Raw genomic sequence first — 25,400 nt, 5'->3', positions numbered from 1 at the left:
GGCCGTAAATCCAAATAAACAAAATCCTATCATCTGATCGCTTAGTATTAGCTTTTTGTGGCACCCTAACATTTCCATCGGTTAATAATGTTTCTTGCAGTTGATTTTGGATGTTTGCAGTGTTTAACCAGTGTCACGGACGAATAAAGCACTGATAAGGCATTCTATAACCCCGCTTTTGAGGTTTATTTTATCCCTTTACCCTCATGCGTTGTCCTACATAGAAGTACAGGACATATGTGACATCACCAATATACGTACTAATACATTACATGTAAAGGGGGGGGGGTCCATACTTATTTCAACATTATATCTGCAATATCAGCAGCACTGGAAGACGATGGTTTTTTCGCTTGCGAAACTGCATTGCATTTTGACTCCAAAGTAGTTGATCTTGAAACCGTTTGGGAAACGTGATTTCCAAAACGGTACGGAAAGGGAAACAGTAGATTTCCCTCAAGTGTAGATGGAAAAATCTTTCCCCAAAATATCCGCGCCTCTTTCACTGATGATAGTTGTCACTATTTGAGGTTGGACAGGAATTTTTTTGGGAAAAAAAGTTAACAAAAAAGTAAAGATGAGAAAAATTTTAAGTACGAAGCCATGTAAAGTCAAACATGTCACTGCTTCAAACATGCATTTCGCTGTTATTTTTGGAGGAAATATCGCTTCCGGTGCAGATGCGTCCACTTGACAATAAGCGTATAGGAAGTGGGAAGCGTTTCAGGAATGAGATGAAAACCGAAGGAGATAACCAAGACTTCATATTGTAGGTCTATTATTCATATATAGAATATATCTATTATTCATAAAGCGCCATTGATTCCAACATGCGTTGATGTTATGTGAGCAGAGAAGCAGGAAGTCAGTCAATGATCCTACGTCATTGCATTTTGGGACTTAATGAATCAGTGTGCTGCACCACTGATTTTTCATGGTGTGAATGCAATGTGGACATTGAGACAAATATATTTGTTTGTCGTATTTATCCAGCGTAGAGGATACTCTACGCTTGGTGACCATTTTCACATGATTTCATCAAATTACTGGTTATAAAGTCATTAGAATAGGCGTGGCGGTTGCGATAGAGCCAACTCCTTTGGTTCAGCCCTTATAGTCTCAAGTCACTCCTTATTCATCTCCTTTGTTCATGAGGGCGATGCACCATGAGGTTCAGTGGCGTCTTTTCGGCTACTGTCAGATGTTAAGAAGACCATTAAGTATCCAAACAAACACTCCGTTGCCCAGTAGACGCCTGTAGAAGTACAGATCCTGTTACTCTCTTTTCGCCTTCAGGATTGTGAACTGGTTTCGGTTTAGTGTGAAAAGAATGGAGTAGTAAATCAGTAACTATTAACAAGGCAATATACTCGAGAAAGAAAAGAACATCGGAACACAGATGATAATTGTTTTTCAGATAAAAATGAAATATAAAGACTTACCAACAGCAGAAAAAAAAAAGTCTGCTTTCCTAATGTAAATAAGTATGGCGTTTACAATGTATATTCAGTCATCAATGAATATACCCCAGCTCTCACTTTAAGAGTTTAATCCTGAAGTGAAACAATGGTAGCAACTTTCCAATAAAACCATCACGAACACTTACGACCTTCGGCATGTCTTGTTCTAATATCGTATTCACGAGGTCCTAATTAGTCTTTTATTAGCAGTTATAAAGCTCGTTACAGTACATAGCACACTTTGCCTTTAGTGGCCTATAGGAGCCAATATTGTCAGCATATAAAAAACATTATCTAGATCTTTCACTTTTTCAAGGCTAACTGCCTCATTTCACTGGTGTCCTCTTCGTCTTATTACTTCATAATCCTTTGCCCTTTACTCTTCTGTTGTACAGTATAAGAAAAATATGTCCTACTCTGTTTTTTTTTTCCTCGTGTTCGTTAGAAGTGTTCGAGAACATACTTTTGCATTTTCTTTCTCAATCTCTTTCTACGGAGTGATCAGGCGTATTCTGGAATGATTAACAACCTCCATTCGTATTGAATGCAGCATCTTAACTTCGAAACCAAAGGACAAAAGTTTTACGAGAGTTACAAATGATTATCGAACGCATATCTACAGATGCGGATACATACGCATTATGGTCAAGGTCAATAATTTGTCGATGTCTGACTGACTGATAGTCAGTCTAAATGGTCTCCAGGCACCGCAGTCCGCAAGGCTAAACAACATTTAGTAGGCTCAGTGCTCATATTGTGGCGTCTGGTAATTTTTAGACTCCAATTCTAATACGTAAAAGGAAACTTTTTTCCTGCTATGCACGTTCAGCTACAAGCATGTGAGAGGTTTCTAATTGTATCCAAAGGTCATGACATGGCAATTTCAGGAGATGAAAGGCATCACTATTCTTGACCAAGATCCTGTTGGCAAATTTCTCTCTCGTTCTCATCCCCCTTTTATCCCCAAAATGAGCAGTGCTATCAGCCAACACACAATGCACATAAAAGGTTGATTATGACCTGAAGAAAATTAGGAGATAATTTCATGTGACTTCTTTATTTCGTTAGCTAGTATTGGTTCATTGAATGAAAAAAAGAAAAAAAAATGGAAAATTTCCTAGAAGCGAAATAAACAGAACAAAAGTCTTTTATTAGATAAGCTAAGAAAGTAACAAGGTTAACAATCAATAAAGGCATCACGCAATCCTTCCGGTACGGAATGAATGTAACTTTAATGATAGGTATTCTTTCCCTCCTAACAGTCCCAGCGTAATCTTTTTAGGCTGTTAGATCAGTTAACATTCTTCTTTTGAGGTAGTAAAAGATAAATTATTTGTTTAGTTATTACAATAGACAGTTTATACATGGATGCCGTCATTATTTCATCCGTAATTCTGAGAGTTCGTTACAGATAGAAGAAAACCTATTTTTCTTTGAAATTTCAGGTGGAGTCAAATTGAATTACACTCTAAGAGAATAGTTTGCTATATATCACGTATTTCTCCTTTATTCCCCCTTAAAAAAAAAAAAAAATCACATCCCTGAATCTTGTTTTCAGATTGTCACGAGGCTAAACAGCTACCTTCTACATCGCTGAGTATGCTAAATGTGTTGAGAGAAGGAAAGAGTGTTGTTTCAGAATATCATGATGTAGATCCTAAATTATATTTCTGAGAGAAATATTAACCGGAACTGGAATTTCTCTCTTAAGGATCCTAATGAAAAATGTTACCAGTGTCTCCTAAGAGTCGGTGAAAAGCTAATCCTCTCATCCCGAGTTAATCACTAGTCTGGCATATTAATCTTCAATGTATTGGCAATATAATTTTGCAATGAACACATGTTATGATAAATTAAGGGGATAAAAAAATCCCTTATTATTTTACACACAGTATGCGAAACTCTGAGATCGAAAACTACGATCTAAGAGTTTTATGCCGAAGAACTATCGGCGAATCCAAGCGTAAGTGAACACCTGGTAGTACAACACCAAGGCAACTCGAAGCAAAGGTGGAGCAAGTTCCCTCACTAATCCTTGATATTTTCTCATATTGTAAAACACAGCTCCTAGGAGGTGTGTTTTACATTATGAGTATTACTCCCAGTATTATATCTCCTATGAGCTGTATTTTACATTATGAGAAAATATCAAGGATAGTAAAAAAAAATCACATCCCTGAATCTTGTTTTCAGATTGTCATGAGGCTAAACAGCTACCTTCTATATCGCTGAGTATGCTAAATGTGTTGAGAGAAGGAAAGAGTTGTTTCAGAATATCAAAATTAATACTCATAATGTAAATCACAGCTCCTAAGAGCTGTGTTTTACATTATGATGCATTATGTTTTATTTTAATTTACATTATGATTTTATTTTATTTTAATTTACATTATGATACATTATGTTTTACATTATGAGTATTACTCCCAGTATTATATCTCCTAGGAGCTGTATTTTACATTATGAGAAAATATCAAGGATAGTGAGGGAGCTTGCTCCACCTTTGCTTCGAGTTGCCTTGGTGTTCACTTACGCTTGGATTCGCCGATAGTTCTTCGGCATGAAACTCTTAGATCGTAGTTTTCGATCTGAGAGTTTCGCATACTGGCTGCAAAATAATAAGGGATTTTTTATCCCCTTAATTTAATTAACTTCGCCAGAAAAAATAGCCGTTTGGCTTTTTATGTTATGATAGGCATAAAGACCTCATGAATGCCCATTATTGAAACCAGGAGATCGCTCTTGAAAAAAAATTCTAATGTATTCAAGTAATTATTCTATAAAAAAGTCCTTTGTGTTCTTTGAACTCCAAAAAGAAAGAGATATATCAGGTAGAAGAAATTGGTTGGCACGTACAGTAAACACATTATAAAATGGTATCAACAGATAGTTACAAGAAATGCGCACCCACATGCACCATAAGGATTACTAAGGCCAGAGCGCACGACACTTTAGTTAAAGGAGCAAGCAGAGAGAGAGAGAGAGAATCACAGACGCTGAACCGTTTTAGACCAACTTTTCTGATGTAAAGATTACCCAGAGGCAAGAACGTGCGATAGCTAAGGGACGACAGGATTGCTGCAGACTTAAGAAAAAAAAAAAGCGTTGAAGATTGATTGCACACGTGCCATGGCCTCTCCGTAATAGCTTAAGAGTTATCTCGACGTTCCACAACCGCTGCTCTTGTTTGTAGTCTCTTGTTGCAGCTTACGAAAATCACATGGAGAAGGAATGAGATGTTGACATCTGACACAAAGTTGATTTATCAGCCATTAAAGCTAGGGATGAGTATGTACCGATGTGTTTTTGAAATAATTTGAGGTTTAAAAATTTAGAAAAATAAAGGGGGTGGGGAGAGAGAGGAATTTCATAATAGGTGGTGGCGACTATAATACACAACAGCGCCCTTTACGTACACTCAGTTAATTCTTAGAAAACAAACTCATGTAAAAAACTGTCCTGTAAAAAGCAAATTCGCACTTATTGTGGGACGCAGGCAGAAGAAGCCGCCATTATACAACTGAATGACACAAAATTGCATTCATCTGTTGGGAAAATACAGTATAGAAATTTATTTTCCCCACTGGGCGCCGTAGCTCTGCTTTTTCCACAACACAGAGGGTCCAACCCTGGGTCTGTGTCGAGAAGGGAAATTAGTAAATACGAAGCACATCAAACTTTATTTAGAACGTTTACTTCTTAAAACGTTTCTCTAATCGTTAGTTGTCTTTAGCTCTTCGGACATAATTTAAATCAATTTCTCTGAATTTTGATGGCATTCTTTTTCTAGCACAATTAATCCTAAAATATTTTATGACGATGTACTCAATATCTCAAATGTATTCAAGTGCTGGTAATCTAAACAGAATGGATTTTGATATGGTATGAGCCGCCTTTGGTCTATTCACGATGACAAACAGCTAGGATTTCTTTAGCACTAGTAATACTGCAATTGCTAACAAAGTGAGATGTATTACTCACCACATGATCTAAAATTTCCCAATCCACCCAGAATCGTTATCTGAATCCTGTAGATAACTTTGAAACAAGCTGGAACGTTGGGTCAATGAGAGGCTTGTGCCCCATAAATATAATATCAAGTTATCCAAAACGTAAATATATACATAATTCAAGTATTGAGGCACTAATGGACAGGAGAGGTTCAATATACCGCTGTCATTGGTCAACCCCGGACTAAGGTGGTGTGGACGGTTTCCAAAAAAGAGATTCTGCCATACCCAGCAAGCATTCTCACAGCAAAAGAATATCTTCCTAGTTGGAGGAAATGCCAGTTAGATCCAATAGGTGGTAATAACCTTCGTCCAGTGCAACACCACTATCACCCTATTTATTGTGGAGGAAGAGATGAATGCTATTTTGGTCTCCAGAGTAGATGTTCCGGTTTGTCTTCCCCCGTTTCCATGCAGTGTGATACCTTTCAAGGACATACCAAACATACTTAGAGACCTACACGTACAAGATATAGCAGTAAAACGGTGCATCAGGTCGGCCACCATATAGTTAATAAGGCCCGAACCCGAGTTTCCAGTTTCATCTGCATTTTCCTTTTCCGATTGCACCAGTCCAGCAGCTGGAGATAACGAGGCATTTACTGTCACCGGCAATCTCACAAGAACCTCATGCCTACCAGAACATCAGATAATTCTAACCATTTGTAAACACTTTTAATCTCTTCCTCACCAATGATCATCCTAAATATGTTATGGATATCGCTCTAAGCACACATTCATAATATTCAATAAGTAGCTTGATATTTACGTTCTGATATGTTTATCGACACAAATCCGGACGACACTAGCTCGCGGCAAGTAATAAGGAGTTTTTAAAAGACTGGAAAATTCAAATTTTTTCAGATTTGGGGGAGAATTGAAAAAAAAAGGGGGGGGGCCCTCTATAACAAGACAAACGCCAACTTTGTGATTTTATGGTCTTCCATAAAATGGAGAGCATACATGCTCTCCATTTGTTAGCCAGAGTCTGTTCATTAAAATTTCATGCTCTTCTAATGACCAGTCCAACTTTTCAAGCATAATAATTTTGTGCTTTGACTTTGGGAGTGAACTGGATATTTGTCTGTAAATGACCGAACTGTACTAATCAAAATTTCAGGGAAACCTTTAAACGTTGGTACTCTCCATATATATGCTTCTTCTAACCTATGTTGTGATGATACAGGTTGGAGACTTTTAGGAAAACTTACCGAAGGTTATAAAATAAACTTGTTTTTATCATTCTTTGAGGACTTGAATGCACAAGTGGAGCCAGAGGAAGAGAAATGTTCGCAGCGATTAATAACTTTGGACTTGGCGTTGTTATTGCAATGACACAGGTGTAAGTCTAATTGTTTTGTGAACAAAATATTCTAATAATGATAAATATCTTCTTTCAAAACAGAAAAAAAAATGTATACTTCAGAAAGCTGAAATAATAAACTCAAATTATATAATTATTAGAAACAGATTTACAAGAAGTATTACAAACAAAAACTTACCGGAAATTCAAATATAGACTCGGACCACATTATACTTTAAAAAAATAAACTATAAGAGAAGAAATAAAGAACTTCACGTGGCTTTTGATTCTCTAAAGAATGGCTACTAAAAGTGAGTTTGCAACGAAAATCAGAAGTCATTTAGAACGCGTAATGGGACCTGATAAAGAATCTAAAGATAGAAAAAGTAATGGAAACATTTTAGAGGCGCTACCTATGACCGTATTTCCAAAATAGAAATACGAGAAACTGTGGATGAATAATAAAATATATATTAAACCTGTTCAACAAAAGAAGGCATGAAAATAGGAACTAAATGAACCAGAATATAGAATTTTAAACAAAATAAGGAAAAATACATTTACAATAAAAGTGAATATATGTTCCTGATAAATTCAGAAATCCATAATATCTCACCCAAAACACTTGCGGTAGTAATGCAAATAGAGGCCGATAAGCCTTTTGACCCACAAAACTAAACTGTTCCAGTTTGTACCAAAGCAAATTCTGTTTTATTATGCGCAATGGAAAACGAGAATCGAACTTAAGCATTTTCCAACCGAAGGGCGCAACGTACGGTCGTTCTTCCATTGCGCTACGGATTAGAATAAATTATTTTTGAATTATTCATTTTATTTTTGCTATCTGTGGTTATGAAAAAAATTAATTCATCTTGCGAACATTGAACTTAAAAACACATTATGTTCGTGAGTTGGGGTTCGTCTGATTCAGCATTTCGCCGTCATGAAACCAAACTGCAAGCATAAAATTTAACACTGAACTGCCGAACTTTCCTAAAACAGATGTTATACTGGGTTATGTGTCCTCCCCCTCTCATTCTGTTAAATCTCTCCAATGAAGAAATTTTTGAAAGAATTGAAAAACCGAAGTAAAGAGAGGAGGTAAAAAATATAAATCTTCATCATGCTGACGATATTGTGTTGAAACGATGCTATGTTACACAATGTAAAATATGGCATTACATTGAATAATAATAAAAAAAAATAGTCACAGGTATAATTTCGTCTACTTACTTTCGTAAGTTAAAAATCAAAGTAGGAAACCAAACTATAGAACAAGTGGGAGAAGAACAGAAATTGCAGAAACCATCCAGAGACGATGTTGCACTTTCTAACATCAAGAGAAATGATATATATATATACCAGACTAAGATTGATTTAAACGATTTATTTGGTCCACAATTACAAGCAAAAACATGAAATTGGAACAAGAAAGTTGTTAGAAGGATTAGAAAGGTTCGAGCAGAGCATTGACCCATAAGAAGAAGAGAAATTAAGCTTTGGATATTGTCTACTAAAATGGAATTAATAAAGAACATACAAAAAAAAAAAAAAAAAACGATTAAAGCATTTTCATATAGTCTTTCACGTAACTTGACTCCATATGAATCTTATTGAGGATGTGATAGAGGTTATTTCTATCTGCATAGTTTGCGATGTCAGTGCAAGAATGTATCCTTTAGCCCGTTTATCAGTACTAATGGAAGAAAAACTCTTCCAACTCCTAATGAGACTAGTTAACCCACTTTTAGTTGAAAAGTCCTTATAAAGGGTTTTCGCGTAATAGGCAGGATTTGAAACTCTAGTATACCGACTGAACTATGGAGACTCTGAAATTCAACTTAATAGGACTAAAATGAAAAGGGAAGGTCAGGAGAAAGGATTTTCCCCCGCAGACACCTCTACGACTCGTATCATTAAATCGATTTCGATTAGATTTGGAATATAGTTGGTTCTTACGTTGTGCAAGGTATCCTGAGAAATTGAGCCTAATCGGACTAAAATGAAGATTGACTGCTACGTAGTTCTTATCTGTGCAGATACCTCCATGTCTCATCGCTCAGCAATTTCCGATCAGAATTAGGAAGCGCATCATAAATAACGTAAGAAACAACAAAATTAAGAATTTAGTTGTTTCTCGCGTTATTTAAGGTCTCCTGATAAACGGATCAAAATAGAAGGCGGTTGTAAAGAAGGGCGAATAAAGGAAAATGAATGTTGCATGCGTTATGTCGACTGTGTTACTTTTTTTTTTCATTAAAAAAAGAATAAAACTCATTTGTAAAAAATGCAGTTGCTTGGCTGACATTATTTTAATTGCTGAAAATGTTTTACTTCCTTTTCAAAATTCAAACTGTACCACAGCATCAGCAATAAGAGCACCTCTCATTGTTAAAATGTCGGTGAAGTTGCTGTTTCTAAACTGTAGCCAAGCTCCTACTTCCTTGCTTAGTTGTTCATTTATTCATTTTTTTTTTAACATATAAGATGTTTGTGAGAGCCGATATACAAAGATGTTTGGTTTCCTTGGACACTACAAGGATACTCAAATTATTCCTCTTTTTACAAGAGATAAACTCATTCTGTTTTAAATCTTTTAACGACACTCAGAAATCTAAAAACAGTGATCACCGTAATTCATTATGTTGCTGCCAAGGCAATTCTGCATTTTCTCGTCATGATATTGCAGAATTAATTGTGTTTCTGTGACATTTTCATTTTGAGCATAGCTTGTTTGTAAATATTTTTGTAAATCAATACAGTTTCAAATGCCTCCATTGAAATAAATACTCTGAATTTATGGAGATAATTAAAAAAAAAAAGAAAGAAAAACGTGCTAGTTATCACTTTCATGCTCCGACTGGACTATATGTGCAATAAACAGATTCCACAGACAGTAAATTAAGTATAGACGGGACGTGCGTGTGCAACTGATATGAAGGCTCAGATAGCAGCGCGGGGTATAGACAAAGGACAGGACAATTAAAGGTCACAGAGCTTTGTCATCACCAGACTCTAAATAACCATGTCCTGTTCTCTGATCTAGTACCGGAACAACCTCTGACATGCAATATTATCATGCGCATGAATTACCGTTTCCTTTCTTTATTTTTCTATTTTATTTTATCTTTCTTCGTGAATTTCATATATCACGTTCATTCAGATTCACCTTTTAGAGCTGAGAAACCTTTTCTAAGGTATGCAGATAAGGGCGTTAATTATACTCATCATAACACACTGACTTTTTTTTTTTAAAAAAAAAAAAAAAGCTAATAAATTTTTATAACAAATGTTTTGATGCTGAAATGTTGATGTGCCATCCACTGACATTCAATCTTTGTTTTTAAGAGCAAAATCCGGAAATACTGTTTCGTGACAACCTAATTTATTACTAAGCAGCACATGTTAGCTCTGAAAAATAATTGAGCTAATATTATGAAAAATGTTTATTGTTGAATGATTTTTTTTATTTTATTATTCGTTTATTGCTCAATAAAATTTACAAATCTTGAAATTAAAAAAAAATTAAAACTACAAATTAACTAGCTTTACTGGTTGTCACTGAATCGTAAAAACACAAATTAGCGATGAGGATTTTTTTTCCCCTATTTTTAAAAGCCTCCCATATTTAAAGGTTGAAATAAATAGGGCAATAAGATGTCCATCAGGCCTATGGCTGGATCTTAAGTATTCCTGACTGTAATCCGTGTGTTCACGAGGCCGGTTTGCCTGCTTGTGGGAGCAAAAACCCCAGATAAACTGGCGAGAAAAACTTTGCTGTCCACGTGCAGCTAACTTGACTGTTGGAGATAGATCCTTAAGCTCCTCAAGTCGGCGACGAGAATCGAGCCTAGGACACTCCTTTCCCAGGCATATGGTTGCGAAGCGCATAGCCACTCGGCTAACCACGCGGAGGTCAATAATGTTCATGTATCACACATTTTGAAAAGAAAAAAAAAAAAAAAAAAACTTCTTCGTTTTAATATTTTTCTAAAACATAAAAGAGCGTGAGAAAGAAATTTCATATGTGTTTCTTTAAGCTACACTCAGAATTACTTTTAATACATCTCATTATTTTGACAATATTAAAGTCCAACTTCTGCTCGGTACCCTGCAATGGGACTTATCATTGAGACTTCATTTTACATTGCGTTACTATCCTGCAAGTAACAAATTACATCCGATAATGAAAAGAAAAAAACAACATCCATTTACTTGCTTGAATAAACAAGCACTTTACGCTCTGATTAAAAGTAACTACATTTCTAGTTATTAGCCTTTTCATCCTTGCAATATTCTGTGTGTGTGTGTGTGTGTGAATGCTTTATTCTGAAGTTAATGCAACATTTAGTTTCTGGTATATTATTGCTCTTACAGCAGAACGATTATCCCACACCGAAAATGCAAAATAAAGCATTTATTGCTCAATAAAAATAAAATAATTTAATAAGCCGAAAGGCTATTTTACTGGCGAACATGTTAATAGAAAGGGGGATGGTAAATCCCTTTGTTTTAATAGCCAGGTACGAAACTCGGATCGAAAATTTCGATCCGAGTTTCGTACCTGGCTATTAAAACATAAAGGGATTTACTATCCCCCTTTCTATTAATAAAATAATTTATTTTCAACACCAAAACTGCAGTATTTATAAGTATTCAACTTGCACCCAGTAATAGATTGAGTGACTTATAAATAAATAACAGAACAGAGAAACCCAATATCCTAAAATTCAAAGACCTGAGCATTGAATATCATAGCGGTTACATGTCAGAATGATGATATAAAAGTATAAAAAAATATATTTTAATATAAATAAATATAAAAATTTTAAATATAAAAACTCAGTCTTCCCAGATTTGAGGTGCCCACCCAAGTACTTTAAAATGGAAATTGAGACGGCTTTTAGAGCAGACATTTGGTGACTATTACGAAATCTAATTGACTCGAGTATAAAGAACCATATAAAAATATCATATGGCACTTCCGTGGACTCGCAGGTTTTATTGCGGTAGGCCCCAAGCGTGTTATTTGTGGTTAAAGAAATAAAATCTCTTTAAGCACTAAAAGCAATTTCCAAACTGTTGTTGAAAGAAATTGGCAGTTTTGGTGTTTGATAAGTTAAATATTTCTGCAGTTATGCATTCACGTGACCACAGTGTAAGTGATAGCCAATATAATATCTCATGAGATGCATTGTTATACAAAGCTAGATTATATTTTTCGGATAAAATAGTCGAAAATGTTATGCTAGCAAAGTTAGTTCGGCTAGTAAACGCGTTATCGATTGCTGATACTCAGATTAGTAGAGAGTACTTGCACTCATCGCAAACAATATAATATTTAAATATATTGCGTATAATGAAAAGCCTTATCATTATAACTATAAAATATGGCCTCCGCCACTGATCTCAAGTAGGTCTTGAAATTTGTTAATACTCACTCTTTGCGTTATTTTCGCTGTTTGGTGTGAAACTACCAGCTTCCCCCATTTGACACATTGAACGCTTGAAAAATTACCATTTTTGGTCACTAGAATCATTAGCCCACCGACGTGTCTTATGTTCTACAGGTTCCAACCTTTCGTGAATGGAATTGTCATAGGAAAAAACAAAAATTCTTTCCCTCCCGCTGTTATGGGAAATATCCCAACCCTCAGAGTATCTCTACTCATCCCAATTACCTCCACCATGTGAGACCAACTGACTCACCTTCAATCAAAAGGTCCCGATAAGCGTTCTTCGCGCCCTAGAAGAGATTCAAACTAATGGGCTTCGTCGATACCGACTTAGCTACGGGGATCCTACTTTCGGTGATAATTTCTTTGTTGTTGTGTTGAATTTTTGTTACTGATTATCCATTGTCACATAATAATAATTTTAAAAAATAATTTTAAAATAATTGGGGCTGAGAAGAAAGTGGAAGCCCATGAACTCTAATGTTAAGAAATATATTGCATAAGTTTCTAATTTATATACACACTGAGTGGCAAGTTTATTAGGTACAATCCCATTATTTGTTAAATCCACTGCTTCACCAGAGTGCCACGTGTTCATTCTGTGCTGTATGAAGCATATACGCTGATATTGAAGGATTGTGTGTGCGCGTGCTTCAATGATGAATGGGCTAAAGCGCGACCTAAAGTGACTTAGCATAGGCTAATAGTTGGTATAAGACGAGCAGTTACAAGTAGCGGAACATGCCACCATGCTGGACTTTTATAATGCATAACATTGTCTGTTATTGTTAAATAAGCATCCCATTTAAGAAATATTGTAGCACATTAGTACTACAGGGGGACTAAAAATTAGATAATCCTAAAACCCTGCTGTAGAGACCAAATAGAACTAATAAGTACGGGCGTGGACTCGCACACTAAACTTGAAAAACCATCCACCATTCTAGACATTGGAGAACATCTCATAATTCGAATATGCACCAGGCACGTGTTCTTCCTTCTGAGGCCCGGGAGAGAAGAATTTGTACGTGGCTAATATTTGGAATCAATATAACAGCGGAGCTCAAATAAAACCTTGTCTAATAATTACCAAGTATATCAATAAACCGTACTTTTATTCTAAGAAAGACTGAAAGTAAAATTATTCAACGCGAAGAATAAAAAAATTGAATTAAAGAATACTACCCTTTGATGAAAAATATCTGTTCTTGTGTAGCTAATAATTACCCGAACTCTACAAATTTAACAAAACACCTTTTGGTTTTAATAATTTAGAACTTTAATTCTGATTATATATATATACACACATCTGTGGCTCCATCTTGACAACAGCACTCCAAGATTGGATAAACAATGTACTTTAGAATTAATACTAGGAAGCCTTCCTTGAAAGCACACTTGGAGGATTAAGATTTTTTTTCCCACCTTTAAAAGCCTCCCGTTGCTGGATAGAATTTAGCATTTCTGAATCCTAATCGCGAGATTGTAATTATCGGAACTGAAATGGGAATAAACATTCCCCCCCTACACACACCATCTCTCTCTCTCTCTCTCTGACACACACAGGTAATTACATGCAGTGGGATGAGTTCAGTTAATTCGTACTTTTAATTCATACTGAAAATAAAAGTTCATGAACTTTCCGTTAATCGTAATTTGTTTATAATAAGCTTCTGATGAACGAAGATGCAAATGTCTGATAAAGAAGCTTACTATGAATAAGTTTGTTTATTCTCACTAACGTGCAATTATAGATACAAAGTACATATGGCGCTTGCAGTGTAGATATTCCGACAGATAAGTGCTCATTAACACAATCACAACATCACAAACTGAGTTACAACTACAATGCCGAACTTACGAGTGATCATAAACCTGTCATAACTTCTAATATGGGGGCGTTTAACAGCAACGACACCTACCTGATCTATCGTAAGACGTCAAAAGTTCGGCGCATGACTAGAAGAAGGGGTCCCGTGGGGGCTGAAATCAAGCGTTCCTCTTCCTGACGAACAGTCCCTTTTCCTTTTTTAGCATTCCCATTGTGCTGTCTTCTGATAAGCATTCACGATTTTAATGCGGCGTGCACACGTAACTCTTATCTCCGCACACTTTTAATAATTTTTGGCTCGAACGTCAACAAAGCGCCATTTTGCTACCGTATGGTAATACGCGGACATTTTCAGCTGAGCGGCCGTAGACTCACGCGAGCGTTCCTCGACGCCAACTGTAGTTTCCCTAGATCTAGGTGGTGTTAGGCCTTGGCGTCTGTGTTAGTGTGTGAGTGCATACATTGCCCACGGCATCAACGTGCTGGTCGGAGACCAAGACCACGCATGCGCACATCCCAAATACACTTAGGGGAAAGCCGAAGGGGGAAGGTTACATAGTAAACGAGCTCTCTAAGCGTTGGTTGGTCGACCACCTGTGATACCTGTACTTGGACACATAGTGAGTCACTGGCACACCGAATAAACACACAGCAGCTCGCACTTCACAAGGAAACTCGGTGTCAGTTGCGGACAATGCACCACGTACCAGAAGCATCTTAAGTGTGTGCAACATCAACTGCGAATTCAGAAAACTTTGTCCTCATCAGTAACGAACACTACATTTTTACATATTTCTCATGACCGTTGGGTCCCATTCCTGAAAAATGTTTTCATCATAAAACAGTTAAGTGTTTTAATTCCGCTGTTCATCCATTTATTCTTCCTAAAAAGCGCCAAACAACAAACCTTAAGCCAGACTTCCTCAAACTGTTTTGCAGCCTCCACTTCTTGGCACGTCATTATTTCGAAGCATCTCCGTGCCTAATACAGAAAAAAAACAAAAACTATCATTTATTGAAAAATACTAATTTCTTTGTTTTGTTATTTAGTTAAAAACAAAATAAAAATAAATATTCAGAAAATTTTTTATGTAAATTACATCCTGGAGAAGCTGTTCTCCAATACACTTTCGGAAACCCTGCTCTACAGACCAAGCATGGAAATATTTCAAGCCACTTTAGGCTTCCAATAAATGGGGAGGTGTTCTCACGCTAGGTAAGGAAATTCATCTCCTAAGAAAAGACATTCATAAAACATCTATGCCTGCAGCTTGTTGGTTGGAGAAAGAATAACAAGTCGGACTGTCAGATCGCCTTATTGAAGCAACTGCTTCAAGAGGGGAGGCGGGAGGATTTGAAATAATTTCAATCAAAACAGGTAATTGCGTGTTGGGAATATCTTAGAACCACTGCTTAATACATTATTGTTTATTAACCTTCAGTTAAATTATTTATCCACACTTTCATTAGGATTGACCATCACCACATCCTGATAATCCAAGTCTATAAAGAGCAATCTCTCCCGATACACCATCCATCCATCCACCTCAGAGGGTCATTTGCTATCATCCATTATTGTTCTGAGAAGTCTTCCTTCCATTCTTTCTGTCTGTCCAAAGTATGTCATTGCTCTTAAGGAGGCTTAAAATACCGATCCTCCCAATAACTGGTCTATTTCAAGCAGTTCTTAAACTGGGATCCGCAAAAATATCCCGAAAACTCGGGTTTCTCAGCCAGCAAAGCAGGCAAACTGGCAATTAGGACAGACGCAGTTAACAAACATAATACAGTGGCCTCATAGCCTGAGTTGCTTTGGCCGAAAGTCCAAATAAACCGAACGAATCCACAAAAACTTAATGATTTCTCAAAATCATACATTTATAACTTTTATTAGGTGTAATTTTTTCGAAGAGGGGGGGGGATGTGTGTGTGTGTGTGTGGTGGGGGAGGGAATTGCGTGAATGAGGAAAAATACTATCTGGCGACACTGTGTGGACTGTTCAAATCGTTGCTCACCAGTTATTACGGCTCAGTGATAGCGTTCATTATTACTGCAATTATTTAATTTTTTTTACCGATATGAGTAAGATTGTTTTTTTAAAACAGTTTTTTGAATGCTTTTTTATTAAAATATTTTGCATATAACTGTTCATTGTCAAGCTTTGCAAATTTTTCTATGAAAAAGAAATAGCTTTATGTATTTCCTGTTACGCACTCCCGAAAAAGTTTAAGAAACTTTAATCTATTAGTCCGCTTTTCACAGTTTGATATTCTAAACAATCTCCAGTAGAACATCTCAGAAGCGTCTTAATTAAATGATGGAGACAAAAGCAAGAGAAATGATTGAGAACATGGAGTTAGCAACTTTAATGCCTAACATTTTTACTATCTTTCTAATATTTGCACGACTGTAAAACTATTTGTCAATTTTCATCATCAAGAGAATTCGGTTCGGTAGAGATACTCGTTTAAATAAATAAACTATTTTATGTGTTTCTTAATATACGAAAGATTTGACTATGTAGATACCCGCATATAGTCTACTTCTTCAATCAAGAATAGTGTTTCTTTTTTCCCTCTAAGTTAAAAAGTTACGTTCTTTTTCGCTTCTTATTGCAAACATAAAAACGCGAGCTCATCTATTTATGACTTATTTCAATTATGTTTTTTTGGACTACAACTCACATACGGTGGACTAACTACAAACGAATCGAAGTCGTCTAATACGTAACAGACAAGTCCTTCCGATGTTCTTGGAGTTTAATTAGGCTTGAAAGCGATACTTTTTTACCCCTCCAGTGTACTATTTGCTAAGGTCATTAATACAGCGCTCAGTTACTATTGACGGTGGTCACGTGTTCCCATCGTTTCGCGTCTCTAATGCGGTGAGGTCCTCATCGTTTTTTTTTTTTTTTGCATAAGTATCAGTTCGTTCGAAAACGGAGCTATAGAGAAAGCTGTGTGTGTGTGTTTGAAAGGAATTTTTGTTCCTGGCCCAAAAGAAAAAATATTCTCATTTTAGATTTCTATTCTGTGATGTTCCATTTATCACAGAAGAGTAATAACGATGTAGAATAACTTCGCGGTTATTCTTTTATCATCGCGGTTGTTAATTTTATCATTATTTCCTAATTGTCGACCATTGGTCGAGTGACTAGGTTACCTGCTCTCCAATCAACCGGCTGCGGTTTCGAATCCTGCCATGGACATGGATGTTTGTGATCGTCTTTAGGTGGGAGATGAATTTCTTCCCCCGATCTGAAACCACCGTCTCCCTTATTTGGAAGCTTATGTAAAAAATAAATGAAAGTAAAAAAAAAAAAAAAAAAACTTTATCCAACGGTGCTGATGATATTTAGCCTGTAGAATCCCCCCCCCCCGCTGGGTGACGATCTCCCTAATGTGGGAAGAGTTGGGTCTCTTCTCCCACAGCAACCCAGTCCATCTTGAGAAAGTGTATTTATTCGTATGTGTGAATTAATGAGACAATCGCAAACTTTACCTATGACAGGATTCGAACCCGCAGCCTGAAGAGAGATACGCCAATCGCTCGATCAACCAGGCCGGCATTGATGTGCTGTAGGTTTACAACCTTTCGTGGATGGGAGTCACAAAAAAAAAAAAAAAAAAAAAAAAATCATGTTACTGTTTCGAAACTTAGGCAGAGTCAGTAGGAAGATGCCTACTAAAATGCTTCACACGCATTTTAGTAGGCGTCTTAAGCGTTGTTGATCTCGTTAACAGATCAACGTGTTTAGGACGTGAATAAACCTTTATAACGGCATTTAAACTGAAGATAAGTTAACAGCGACATGGTTTTTCTTTTTGGAAAGTCTCCCCCCCCCCCCCCGATAAACTGACCGATCATACACATGACTCAAACTACGTACAAATGGTGGTGAATTTGCCTCTCCACGCACTTCGAACAAGTTTCATGAAAATTTAATTATATATATTTAAGATAATGGACTTCTCTTGAAGTCCATTATCTTAAATATAGAAAATTAAATATAGAAAATTTAATTATCTATATTTAAGATAATGGACATCTCTTGAAGGTAGTGTCATTTTTAGCATAGGAAAATATTTTACTAATAATAAAATCGGAGGAAACTGAAAATCACTTTATCAGTGGGGACTTCAAATGCCTTTTTATGAACTTAGTGAAAGCTATGTATTCTAACGATTCAAAAAAGATTTAGACTTATTTTGGAAGATCAAAGTTACAATAGGTTGCTTTCATGTTAATTAGTCGAAGCAACTATGGCTGTGAGGCCATTACATTATCTCTATAAAGTTTGTGTGTTTTGTCAGTTTGCCTGTTTAGTGAAATGAGAAACCAGAGTTTTTCGGGAAAAAAAACCCTCATACACATGCATTCGAGATACCTAACTCACCTTCTGTTAAAGCTCATATGAAAGTTCCTCTTAGAAGTCGGGTTTCGGATTCAAGTCTTTTGAAGGAAGGAGAATATATATCTCCCTCACGATTGTGCAGCGGAGTCAGGAAAGGTGTTTAATATTTTCCTATAATGGTTGCGCAGGCATATATAGACAAGCAGGAAAACCGTGAAGTCTCTTAGGATAGCCGACATTTTGTTCTAGCAATCAGGGATGTTAGAAATAGAATCAAAGATTTCATTGAAATAGTAGCGTTATCTGGGTCTTTTATCAATGATCTCGATGACACTACTATGTAGAAGTTTAATATACACACAAAAATGATATTTTAAATGCAAATATTTTTGATATTTACTCGAGATAGTTATTCATCTCCGTGGCTCTGTTGTCATCGATGATGCTCTTTGGTTAGGGAGAAAAACCTGGTTTCAAATCCTCCTGGACGCGATGAATTTTTATGAGGACGTTTTCTACTGGTGGTGATTTTAGCTGTCTCATACGGAGAGGTTTTCTTCCTGGAAATTCTAGTTTTTTCATCCCCAAAAAATGCAAATCGACCTAAAGAGTACATGCAGTTTACGGACATAGCCCATTGTTCTCATAGATTAGCTTTACTTGCTTAAGCTGTAATTGCGAAACAATGAACAATATTGCTTATCCCATTGTAATCAGGTCTCAAGATGATAACAGATCAACCAAAAGCTCAATTTGTTTTGTGGCAGCCGAATTTCAGTTTAGTATTTATGTGCAGCCAGATTTTAGGCAAATGTATCAGTCTGATCCGCCTGTGATAAATGCGTCAAGGGGTCGTATAATCTTATTTAAATCATGTAAGGATGCTATTTTTTTTTTTAAGAAAATAACATTTGTTCATTTTCTGAATAAGTAGTAAAAGAGAAATGACAACTAACCTGGCCGACTCGTATACTTCTCTGTGTAACGCTTATTGAAATAATTCGAGTATTCCACAGTTCAAACAGTTTACATCAAAAATTAACCATGCATTCATTTTTTTTTAAAACTTATTAAAACATTTTGGTTTTTAAAATTAAAGAAATGGGTATTAACTTTGTAAGTTAATGCAATATTTTCATGCGAAGTTTAATTTTAAATTTAATTAACCAGTATTTGCTATCATTCCTAAATAGTAAAAACATTGAGTGTGACGAACGTCCGTAAAAAGTTTGAAAGAGTGCGATTAAGGTTCTCGCCTTTTCCCTCGTAATGATTAGTGTAGAAATCTATCACATGTAAGACTTGAGATTGACTAGCCTACCTTGACTTTCTCATATGCTTACAAACCTTGTATTGCATCTATCATTTTCTGCATCAGCATAGATCGAAAAATGAATGCTAAGAATAACTGGAAATCAGCGTGTGTATATACATGTGTTGCGTTTCAGTATACAGTTCTTTACTTTGGAAGAGACAAGAGTAAGAAAGTGAAAATAGTAAGTATATTATCTCGATATGATAAAAATGAATTAAGAAAGGCTATAATGGCAAACGATTCGATGCGTAGGCTGTGTAAAAGGAATGAGTGCGAGTTTATGGATGAGTGGAGTGAGTTTGAGGGAAGATTGGATTTGTATAAGAGGGATGGTCTGCACCTGAATACGTATCAGGAGTCTTGAGAAAACTAATAACTGATATGAGACCTAACAGAGAGAATTAGGGAAACTAAATTATAAACGGAGGAATGGTGAGAATGTGAATGTAAGAGCGGCAATGTTATTTAACTGTGTTAACGATGGGAATGGGCTTTATCATGGAAATGTTGACGAGAAGAGAACGATTTCTATTTTGTGTTCGCCCTTTTCGGACCTATCAAACGTGTGCGAAGATGCCTATATGTATAACACACTAGAGAAGAATAGAGATCTGCAAGTTGTCCAATTTTGTCGTGCAGACAAGAGTATACAAAAGAACACGCAGGTAGATTATTATGTCTATACACGATTGCTAGGAATATTGTATCAGAAACAATGTTGCCTTGGTCTGTATGTTGAGACCTGATTATCAGAATCAGACATATTAACTGGTATTTGAAGTGTAAAAGGTACAGTATTTTTATGAAGGATAGACAGGATTGGAGAGGAGGGCGGCGTGCTGCTAATGATATCGGAGGACTTGAATCCAGTTAGACTTGAGACCTCTGATTGTAGTATTACTACTAACAGTATTTCATGTGGCGGTAAGTTTAAAGCAATCTGGTTTGAGGTGGAATCTAACAAGATCAATTACACAATGGGGTGTTGTTACAGACCTGGTGGATCGGTTGCTAGTGATGAAGAAATGCATCACCAAATAAAAAAGATCAGGGCGAGAAGAGTAATCATAATGGGAGAGAGACTTTAATTATCAAAATATTGATTGGGTAACAGTAGAATCTCATGAGAGGAATGAAAATGCATTTATTGAGCTGTTACGCGACAACTTCCTGAAGTAGCATGTGACAGAAGGAACTCAAGGTTAAAGAGTGTTAGATTTGATCAGAGGACGTTTCAGTTAAAGACGAAACTATTCTGCCTCCGGTTGGTGACAGTGATCATGCAATACTCACTTGGAAAGGGACTAAGTTTATGAATGTTCCATTAAAAAAAAAAAAAAAGTTCCATGCTGTATAAACCAAAGCAGGAAATTATGACCAACTGAAGAGTATACTGAGTTCAGTGGAATGGGATCAGTTGCTGGATGGAAAGAATATCGACAATGCATGGGAAACCAAAAAAAAAAAAAAAACCCCTTAAATGATGCGCTATCAGAATGCAACATCATATTTGTGATTATGGTAAATTATGTTGTACCATCACACAGATGCAATGGTATAACATAATGAAATATCATACCGGCTTGGTTAGTATTAATCCCCCCCCCCTATTTTCATCAGTGAACTAGGGAAAGTCACCTAACGGAATAAACACGAAACATAGACATATAAATGGACAAATAATTATCACCAGTAACAGAAGAGATGTGGAAGAAAAGGAATTACAAAATTTTGTATCATAAGTAATCATCGAGACGGGGAAAATAACTGCTGACATTTTTCTAAATAATGATAAAAAAAAAAAAAAACTACGCGCATACAAATAGTAATAAAGAGAAGTTAAAGCATTTATCACTAACCACAAAGATAAACCTTTTGAATAGTAGGCAGTTTCAAGTAAAGTGATGTGGGAAATTTTTGCTTATGCTTCCACAAAAGATTCTAGTAAGAAAACGTGTAGGAGTTTTTTTTTTTAAGTCATTAGAGATGCATCTAACATAAAAAAAAGATTCCATTCTTGTTTCTTGTTGAAGACCTATGGGAAAAACACATAAGAACAAAAGAATAAGAAAAGAATATCAGATAGATCTTTTGGAGAAAAAAATTTGACCAAAAATTACAAACTACAGTAGTATGCACGAATTTTGTTCAGTACATGGACTTATTATTAATAAGATATTCATACATAAAGATATGTATAAATTATCAGGAAAAAAAGCATAAAAATATGCGAATTTCTGTTAATAGGTTGTTTTTATCGATACCATCAAACTGGTTGAAGATAGAAAAGATATAGAGCACGTGTAATAGAAAGTGATTACTATTTAGTGTTGAGGAGGATAAAAATTAATATCACACTGAAAATAAAACTCTATGAAGAATGAAAGTTGTTTTCAGAAGTGAATCATAATAGGGAAAAGTGAATCATAAACTCGTTTGTGTTTCTCCGGTAACATTTGTGTTATTGGAGAAAACATTTTTGAAAATAAGAACCAAACCTTACAGACCCAGTAGCAAAACTATGAAGAAAACATTGAATCAGCTAGCGAGACCATCGTGCAGTTTTCTGCAAGGAGAAATTCATGTGGACTCCAGAAGGTAATGAAACAGTTTAGGAAAAGAATAAATCATATCGAAAGTTCCTGTCAAGTAATTCATCCTTTAGAGACTACTTTCAAAAATTCTTAAATGCGATCAGAAGTGACGGAACAATGGTATAAAATATGGAGGAGTAAATATCGGGTTTTTTGAAATGTGATGATATTCGACTAGAATTGCTCAAATGTCATAGTATAAAAAATTTTATACTGGAAAATTTCTTCCCATTGAGTGGTGTCGGAGTATCTTTTATTTGTGGATAGTTTTGGGTTATCACCATACTTTAAATGTGATTAGTCCACCCATTTTCGTATTTCTAGACGTCACCTGTTACTGAGTCAATTTTAAATTCTTTACGTATTTCTCTACATCTGTTTTTGTTCCGCATGTATCAAGCTATACAAGCTTGCTGCTCTCTGTAGAGATGTTCTCTGTAAACTATTATATCTTGCTTGCTCTTGAACTAGATTCGGTTTGAAAATATCATTTATCCTTCTGTTATCTTTAATAAATTTGAAATTTTGGTATCAGTGAAATTTTGACACCACAGCTTCTTTTACCTAAGATGGAGAACATTAGAGTATTCGAGTTTTCAAATTTTATCTGTAGTAATAATTTTTCTGAATGCTGAAGATTAAGCATATCTTCAAATGCCATGATTTTAAAGGTTGTAGATATTTCATTCCAAAATTTTGATTCTCTTATGTTTAAGAAAAATATTGATTTTTGGAGTTAATTTTTTTTTTTTTTTTACTATGATTGGAGATGCTAATCTCATCCCTTTACCTTATGCGCATGATGTTAGACTGTTAAATAAATCCAGTACAAGACCGTCAATTTTTTAAGACTCCTTAACCAAATTGAATAACTGCTGTAACAAAATTATGAAAATAGGCAATAATGAGGTGTAGACTATGAAAATAGGCAGAAACAGAAAACAAAATCAGCTTCATTCTCAATGGAGAACCTACAGAACAAGTAAAATTCAAAACTTTTACTTAGAATTCACAAATTTTTAGTAAAAATACAAATTAAATTTGGAAATGTAAAATATTCAAAGCTAGTATGGTGAGAAATCAACTGAAAAAAATTATTAGCAGAGTACAAGACCATGTTTAACCGATTTTAACTTATGGATCTGAAAGGTTGCATAGAGGCGAAAAAATACCAATTATGAAGGAAGAACATTAAAGGAAATGAACAGATGAAGTCAGCGGTAGAATAATATTAAAAATGAAAGTATTAGAAGGAATCTGATATTCTTAGCATTCAAGATTCTCTGAAATCTAAGGTGATTTGGCTACATAAATAGAATGGGAGATGAGCGGTCAGCAAAACAGCTCTATAATGCAGGGATGGCAAGAAAGAGACTTACAGGAAAACGAAGATCTTAGAAAACAAAATATAAAATCTGACAGTATTAGAGACCAGACAATAAAAAACGTTAATTTGGAAGAAAATTGTTGATAAGAATCTAGTCATAATAGAAATAGCTACTAATAAATAGACAAACTAGTGAACTTAATTACCTTACTATTACTTCCTGAAACGTTCATGTAGTGCAGTTGTAAAATCTCTTATGATGAAATAAAAATTTTTTTTTCACCTACCGGCGGCGTATAAGACGAAGCCTAAATTTTAGGCTATTTTTTAGGTTTTAAGCTTATGTCGGTTGTATAAGACGATCCCCCAAATTTCTTTTTCTTGTATTAATGCAACGTTAGGTATTGTTATATCCGTTATTTTTATATCTATGCATATCTGTTATTTTTTTTTTTTTGGCATAGCATAGATTTTGTATTTACGAGAATTACCCTAATTAAGTGATTAGCCCCAATTTTAATTATTAATTTTGCATTTTTTTTAAATTTTAGGATTATTAAAATTGTTATTATTTAAAATCATGAAACCAGCAACAAAACGAAGAAAGTATGAAGCTCGATTTAAAATAAAAAAAAGTTGGTAATTGAAATGGCAAAGCAAACTAATAACTGTGCTGCTGCAAGAAAGTTTGACATAACTGAGAAGATGGTAAGAGAATGGAGGAAGAAAGAAGATATTTTAAAAAAATGGCCAAAGAAAAAAATGTGCGATGAGAACGGGGATCACCCAATGGCCGCAACTGAAAAATCACGTTGCAGAAGGTATTCGAACAAAGGCAGAATGGTTATCTTGTGACTAGAAATATGATTAGAGCATATGCACCAAAATGGTCAAGATTGAATCTGGATGAAAGTAAGAATTTCAAGCTACTTCAGGATGGTGTAATCGTTTTATGAACAGACAAAATCTGGTAATACGACAAAAAACGAAAATTGCTCAAAAACTACCAGCAGATCTTGACCACAAACTTACCACTTTCCATAAATTTTTTATTCATTTGAGACAAGAACATAAGTTTCTATTGTCAAATATTGGAAATATGGATGAAACTCCTATGAGCTTTGACATGATAAGCAATAAAACAGTGGAGTCTAAAGGTAGTAAGAGTGTGCTAGTTCGAAGTACAGGTCATGAAAAATATGCGACCAGGCGGTATAATGAAAAAACGTAGTTTATTCATTAAACCACCTGGTATAACAGCAATTTTTGTGTTTTTTTTTTCTAGAAGACTTAGTATTCTAGAAAAAAAAATAACACAAAAATTGCTGTTATACCAGGTGGTTTAACTTCTATATTGCAACTACTTGAACAAACCAGTTAAAGATCACATGCGAGAAGAGTGGAATAATTGGATGTTGACTGGTGAAAAATCATTTACAAACGGTGGATCTATGCGCGCTGCATCACTTGATATGTTGTGCAATTTTGTGATCAAAGCATGGAATAAAGTAAAAGTAGAGACTGTAATAAAATCATTTAAAAAGTGCTGTATCTCTAATCTTATGGATGATACGGAAGATGATCTGTTGTGGGACACTGATGACGATGAAAACGAAATCAATTCACCGGATTCGAACTGGGATCCATATGACGATCATATGGATCCCAGTTCAAAATTTTCTTCATCATATGTTGAAAACAGATGATGAAGAAAATTAACATGAAAATTGAGGTTAATAATTATTATTT

General features: G+C 35.4%; 1 long non-coding RNA gene across 1 annotated transcript in view; it reads right to left on the bottom strand.

Moving 5' to 3' along the window:
• LOC150105371 (uncharacterized) overlaps window positions 1–14,305 on the bottom strand; it is a 133,620-nt gene extending 119,315 nt beyond the window's left edge. Inside the window, exon 1 of the long non-coding RNA XR_016548428.1 lies at window positions 14,152–14,305. This is a non-coding gene — a long non-coding RNA (uncharacterized LOC150105371). The remainder of the gene's footprint in view (window positions 1–14,151) is intronic.
• Window positions 14,306–25,400: the final 11,095 nt, after the last annotated feature.

Source organism: Typopeltis vanoorti, chromosome 6 (assembly GCF_054136105.1).
Source record: "Typopeltis vanoorti isolate ZY-2024b chromosome 6, IOZ_Tvanoo_1.0, whole genome shotgun sequence".
NCBI lineage: Eukaryota > Metazoa > Arthropoda > Arachnida > Uropygi > Thelyphonidae > Typopeltis > Typopeltis vanoorti.
The sequence above is the reverse complement of the archived record's forward strand: the minus strand, read 5'-3'. Positions and strand labels throughout refer to the sequence as shown.